Raw genomic sequence first — 7,514 nt, forward strand, 5'->3', positions numbered from 1 at the left:
AATATGAAAATGATACCAATCAAGACGATGGAGAAGATGAAGAAGTAGATGATCATAATGACAAAGACGAAGATCTACAAAATGCGCAAGATCATAATGTTGTAAATGAAAATGATGTCGATGAAGATTATGAAGATCAAGATGATGATCTAGATGAAAATGCTTTTGATGAAGAAACTGATATGAATATGGAAAATTTTGAAGAAGAGGTTATGTCAAATACGGATTATGATAGTAAGGATGAATGTGTATCATGTATTGATAGTATCCAAAACCAGTATACCACCGAGGAAAGACGTGACAAGAAACCCTAAAAAATGGAGAGAAAATGTGATCATTTAGTTGCTACTCAAAAAGTGGAACCAAAGTCCACTATTTTGGATTCACAGCTTGTGAATGATGATTTTAATATGGATGAGTCTAGTGAGCCGGTGTTTGTGGGAAAGAAGAAATCCCTTTGGTCCAAATTTCTCGAAGAGATTGTGGAGAAACTTGTAGATATTGTATATTTCCTACATCAAGAGATCCATGAGAACTTTAAGGATTCTGACTTGGAAAGTGAAAATATTCTCAGTAAAAAGAATGCACAGGGAAGTCCTCAGAGGCTAGGTCCTGCTGGTCTTGCATTACACTATGCAAATATTGTCAACCAAATTGATAGTCTTGTTTCTCGTCCAAGTTCTGTTCCTCCCAACACCAGAGATACACTGTATCGAGGTTTGCCTCTAAGTATAAAGTCAGCTTTACGGTCCAAGCTTCAATCATATCCTGTGGAAGAGGAGCTTACTGTCCCACAGATCAAAGCAGAGATGGAGAAAATTTTAGCGTGGCTTGTTCCAATTGCTACCAATACAACCAAAGCACATCATGGGTTTGGATGGGTTGGAGAGTGGGCAAACACAAGATCTGCCTTAGATCGAAGGTTACCTAGACACAATGAGTTGACACTCGTTCAAACTTTTCACTATGCAGAGAAAGAGAGGACAGAATATTACATTTTTGAACTGATTGTGTGGCTTCATCATCTTGTTAGTCGAGCCAAAAACAACCTCAATGGCAACAAGTCTCCTATTAAATCACCTGTGTGTTCTCCAGTAAAAAAGACTACAAATCTCTCTGTGACAAGTCCAAAAAATCCAACTCCGACAGGAAATGGATAGGATAAACCTCTTCTTAAGCTTTCTCAGGCAGACAAAGATATGTTAAAAGCTGTAAATTTCATAAAATTGACACCTGGGATAAGTAAACGTCAAGAATTTGAAACAACTAAGTTAAGATCCGTTGACGAGTCTACATGTAAGCTGATTAAAAGCAATAGTCAGTCTCCCACAACCAACACAAAGAATGAGAATTTGCAAGAAGAAAAAGAACTGAAAAAGAAAAGGAAAAGGCTCAGGCTCGGCATGTCAGGCGGAAAGAGTCGATAGTGCGGACACAACCAACCTCCCTAGGAGCCTAAGACTCTCTAGTGACAAACAAGACAAACGAAAGCAATCCTTCTCTAAATATGCATTCACTATATAAGAAATCAAGTGTTTAGATCCTACCTGTAATCCAACGCTGTTGTAGTAGTCCAGCTCCACTGATCCGGATGAGCTCCTCCTTCACTTTGAAACCTGCATCCACTAACAATCAAACAATTAAATAGCACTTGATAATCTCATAGAATAAAACATATTTAACACATAGACCAAGGAGTACATGAAAAAACTCATAAATAACAAGTTATTGAGAAGAATGGACTCATTTGCATTAATAGGAAACAAAAGGAACAATTACAACCTGAGCCTTGGTGTTGTGCAAGTCCCTCCCAGGGTCCATCAAGAGTTCTCCTTTACTTTGACAAAGCTCACCCACTTCCAAATAGAACAAGCAAAGATGGCAATCTCTCCTCACAAGCTTCTAAATGGGAGTCCTAATTCCAGCAGCATCTACCCTTAGAAATGTTTAGCTTTCAACCTCCCCTCCTTCTGGCCCAATGCCTGTATTTATAGTGCTCAAGAGGAAGTTAATCAGGTCCACCATCAATGGGATAATCCCCTCTTTGGATGGGATAGCTCCCTTATTGATGGGATAAGTTCCTCTTTGGTAGGGGTACATGAACCATCTGGAGGCGCTTCATACACGTCAAACATACTTCTAGAAGCCTCTAGAAATGACCACAAGTAACTTTTTAAAGATGAAACTTGCGCATTTTGACCTTTACAGGGGTACGCACCTACCCCTTTACATACAGAGCGTAGAAGGACGCAGCTTTTGTGAACATTGGGTGCGTACCCGCAGGTAAGGTTGAGAGAACTTGCGTACCCAGAGATAAATACATTTATAAAGACTTTCTCTCTTTTTGGAGTTTGACATGGAGAGCAGAGGCATAAGACTTGCCTAAGAGGATAGCATGACTGTTGATAGAGCCATACTAACTGTAAATAGTCATGGTGACATTTTTTAGTGTAACAGATTGCCCCCTAAAGTGCGAAGCCTGTAATAGATTAGGGTTTTGTATTATCTAGGAAGGGTGAAGCGCTTTATCATTTCAAGGATTATCTCGTGGAGAGCCTGGTCAGAACCTGCAATTTTCAACACAAAATACATGTATAAGATTATATCATCACTGAGGTAGGCATTCCCATACTCAGATCAAAACTTTAACTAACAGACTAACTACTCTGATACAAGAATGATCTTGCAGTACATCATAATCATAGACTTTTGTAGACACAGTATGGGCGCAGCCATCTGTTTATGATTAGTCTACTTAGATAATGAATACAAAACTCCTCGCAGCCTGGATGGTGGAAACTAGATCCAGGGTCTTCATTTCTACTTCCCGAATTGGTACGATTCTAACCATGTGAATAAATGAGTTGATGTTGAACATGGTAGAAACCACTTGATTACCAGTCGATGATGTAAACTATTAACAAGTGTGAGAGAGACCACCAGTAATGTCAATGGTTCTCAAAGTACCCAGTACAATCCATGAGATGTGAATGAATGAGTTGATGTCGAACATTTCACGGAGTCCTTCGATCGAAAGTCAATGATGTAAACTGACGTCAAAGGCGAGAAACCTGCCATTGATGCATGCAGACTTCAAGGTACTGACGATTTCTAAGTCATCTTTCTAGATAATGTGTTGATGTCGATAGAAAGCGACCCGTTGCAGGCAAGCCCACAACACGAAATCATTTGTTCAAGTTGAAGAAACGTTGCTGTAAGGACTGACTCAGGGATGGTCAAATGGATGACAAGTATTTTGCAGATGAAAGTTTTGCTTGCAGACCTCTTGAACACATAACGACACGATGAATGACTCAAAGTTAATCCCCGGAACCCCGCTGAAGACTTTCAAAGTGGTTTGATCAACTGTGAGATAAAGGATTTCCCAACCCAGGTGAATGAAAAGTGTCGTGTTCAAGAGTGGTAATAAAGTTTCTTCTGAGACAAAAGATAACAAATAGGCTCATTCTTCTCTCTTTTCCCCCACCATTTCTGGCAAGTACCTCTTTATTTTTAACAAGCTTGAGGAGGATAACATATGCTTGATTATAAGCTCATCCTTCGGATGAGTCCAACCTAGTTTTGATTCGAACCCTAGGAAGGAGTGGTTCGTTCCTGTTTGTAATTGAACAGGTCCTTTACTGTGAAATGTTTAACGAGCCCAGTATAGGAGAAACTCGGCGTTTTTCAATTTTAGAGAGTCTGAAAAACTTAAGAAGACTCCAGGTTGAACTTTTTCGTAAATTTGTGTCCCCCAAGCCCGAAAAAGTATAAAATAATACCTGGGAGAACCGCTTGATCTTGCGACCAAGGAGTACTTTCATGATTAGTGTCTCTGACCTGAAAAGTAAAAAGCGATCAAGGACACGTCGTTTTATTTCCGTATCGAGTTTGAAACGACAAAAACCCGACAATCTTTTCCTGATTTTACGGTCAGAAAAGAGCTATAAGGGGACCGTCTTTTAATTCCGTTTTAACGAGTGTAAAAGAAACTCTCGGCAATCTTTTCATGTTTTAGGAGTCAGAAAAGAGCTTAAAAGATGACTCTGCATGTTTCACTTTTTCTTAAATTTTAACGAGTTCGAAAAAGGGATAAAAATGTACTCATGGTCTTCACTTTTTCGTAAATTTTAATGAGTTCGAAAAAGGGATAAAAATGTACTCATGTGGCCGACTTTCAATTTAATTTACGAGCAGGAAAAGACGGAAAGAACTCGGCATTTTCATTTGTTTTACGAGAATGAAAGATAGCAAAATAATCTTGATATTTTCATGAGTTTAACGAGTCTTGAAAATAACTAAAATTGACTCGAGATAGGTTTCATTTTTACAAAAGCTTGAAACAGAGAAAAACTATGCTTCAAAGTAGTTTCATTTTTTCACAAGCTTGAAACAGAGAGAAAACTGTGCTTGATGCCCCCTAAGCATAACTGCTAGAGCGCATGCCCCCCAGCTTCATTTCATTCAACCAGTTGGATGAAATGAAGGTTGAGTTACGAGAGCATTTAAAAGACTCGACCTAAGAAAATTATGCAAAAGACTGAAATAACTAACCTAAATATTCAACTTAACATCTATGAGATCTAGTCAAACTCTCGACTCAGTTAGAGGAGGATTTGTTTCATTTTTTAACGAGCTTGACACAGGAAAAGAACTATGCTCAGATTCGGTTTCATGTTTACGCAAGCTTGAAACGAAAAACTATGCTTGTTATAAGTTCACATGCCCCCAGCATAATGACGCAAATTGAGGTACATGCCCCCCAAGCTTCATTGCATTCAATGAGGTGGATGGAATGAAGCTTTACTTTCAAGATCTTGGAAAGACTTGTGGGAGTTGTTTCATTTTTTAGTGAGGTTGACACAGGAAAAGAACTATCCTCAAAACCCTTGTTTCATTTTTTAAACGAGCTTGATACAAGAGAAGGAACTATGCTCATAACTACTCTCTACAATCTACCTAACAGAAACTTTACTCTAAAAACCGTGATTCATTGTTTAATGAGCTTGACACAAGACAAGGAACTATGCTCTAAAATCCTTGATTCATTTTTTAATGAGCTTGACACAAGACAAGGAACTATGCTCATAAAATCCTTGATTCATTTTTTAATGAGCTTGACACAAGACAAGGAACTATGCTCATGACTATTCTACAATCTACCTACTTAACCTACCCTTGTTTCATTTTTTTAACGAGCTTGACACAAGACAAGGAACTATGCTCAAAAAGTTCGCATGCCCCCAGTATAATGATGCAAAGTGAGGTACATGCCCCCCAGGCTTCATTGCATTCAACCGGCTGGATGAAATGAAGGTTTACTTTCAATATTTAACTTGAAAAGGGAGTTGTTTCATTTTTAAGGAGGTTGACACAAGAAAAGAACTGTCCTCATACCTGATTCATTTTTTAACGAGGTTGACTCAGTAACAGGAACTATCCTCATACCTGATTCATTTTTTAACGAGGTTGACTCAGTAACAGGAACTATCCTCATAACCCTGCTTTCTACAATCTACCTACATATCCTAAAATCTAGCTGATTCATTTTTTAATGAGGTTGACTCAGTAAAAGAACTATCCTCATACCTGATTCATTTTTTAACGAGGTTGACTCAGTAACAGGAACTATCCTCACACTCACTAATTCATTTTTTAACAAGGTCGACACAGTAAAAGGAACTTTCCTCGTACCATCCAATTTCATTTTTTAACGAGGTTGAGAGAGGAACAAACTATCCTCGTACTAGCCTGTTTCATTTTTTAACGAGGTTGATACAGGAAAAAACTATCCTCGTAACTCCTTGTTTCATTTTTTAATGAGCTTGACACAAGACAAGGAACTATGCTCATGACTTCCAGTTTCATTTTTTAATGAGGTTGAGACTAGAAGAAACTATCCTCACTACATCCAGTTTCATTTTTAAATGAGGTTGAGACGGGAACAAACTATCCTCACGGACACCTGTTTCATTTTTTAACGAGGTTGGCACAGGAAAAGGAACTGTCCTCGCAACATTGATCATGGCTTCCAACTGGAAGAAAGACATGTCAATGGACACACCTTGATCATGGCTTCCAAGAGGTCTTCATCAGAAGGAAGAATAGTTCTCTGGAAGGAACACATGTCAAGGGACTCAAAAGGGATAAGAACATCGTGTTCAAGTAATCCCATAGAGTTCTCCATGTCAATTACTGGATCTAAATCAAAGGAAGATGAGCAAACAGTGAGAGGCTCACTTACATCGGTAACTGAAAACATGGGACCAGTTGCCACATAATTAACCCGTGGCAGGGTAGATACCACTTTAGAATGAGGAACATTTAGGGATGTCATATTATTGGTAGTTGAAACAAGACTAGGGAACGAAAGCTGGTCTACAGTCACAATACTGTCGTTGTGAGGGAAAGACATCACGCGAAAGAGTGTCGATACGACAGCTTTCATTGCATAAACATAATCTCGCCCAAGGAGTAAATTGAAATCCAAGGGACCTCAAACTACCATAAGATCAATACAGACAGTTTTACCTTCCAAGGTAATAGAAAACTTAGGAAGGATCCCTAAAGGTTCACTAATGGTTCTGTTAAAAGCTTTCAGATTCTGCGTAATAGGCGCAAGCTGAGGGGAACCCAAAGCTTTCCAAACAGTTGAGGATAAAATACTAACAGAAGCACCTTCATCTACCTGAGTACGATGTATGTCCCTACCACCAGCCTTGACAATGATTTGGAAAGGGATGGAGGAAGGAAGACGAGGTTCTGTCAGTCTATTCCAATCAAAGGAAAAGACCTCAGTACTTGGAGGGGGTTCTGTAGAAACAGGTGAAATGCCCCCTGGCATAGAAGAATCTGATGTAACAAGAAGAACCTGAGCGGTATGAAGTTCACTCTCTAAATGGAAAGTGGGATCGACCGAATGTGAAATTGAATCGACCACTTGATCAACTAATGGATCATCAACCTGAGTGACATGAGTTTCACTCTCCAATGGAAGAGTGTGATCGACTGTACTTGAAATTAGATCAATCACTCCGTCAGTTGACGGTAGGTTGGGAGAAAGTTTACGGTAACCAGTTGGAAATTCTTGTTGTGGAACAGTAAGTTTTTCCAACAATGTTGAGGCTTCATCCATGTGAGGGCAAATGTGAGTTTGATGACTCCCTTTGCATAACTTACAAGGAAACCTAACTTTACCCTTTTTCCCAGGAACCTGACTATCACTGGTTGATGGATCAATGGAAAGTTGATGAGATTTTTCTGACCATACTTCCAAGACTTTTGGAATACCAGGACAATTGACAAGGAAGTGGTCACCCTTACAAAGTCTGCAAGGGTATTTGGGTTTACGGTGCATGTCGGAATTTTCCTCAACACAACTAACACTTACAGCCATGGTTGGTTGGTTGACTTCTTTCTTATCCTGCTTCTTCTTCTTCTTCTTCTTAGCCTCCTGGTTACTAGCATCAAGGCTTTTACCAGGCGAAGAGGCAGAAATGGAGGAAGAAAAATTA

The 7,514-nt window shown here is 39.2% G+C and overlaps 1 pseudogene; it reads left to right on the top strand.

The window, feature by feature from the left end:
• The first annotated feature begins 449 nt into the window (after positions 1–449).
• On the top strand, positions 450–1,427 carry LOC149261619 (protein PSK SIMULATOR 1 pseudogene; annotated as a pseudogene).
• Positions 1,428–7,514: the final 6,087 nt, after the last annotated feature.

The sequence above is a fragment of the Pinus tabuliformis genome, chromosome 6 (assembly GCF_031772625.1).
Source record: "Pinus tabuliformis cultivar Carrire ecotype Pingquan chromosome 6, CPIR1, whole genome shotgun sequence".
Classification (NCBI taxonomy): domain Eukaryota; kingdom Viridiplantae; phylum Streptophyta; class Pinopsida; order Pinales; family Pinaceae; genus Pinus; species Pinus tabuliformis.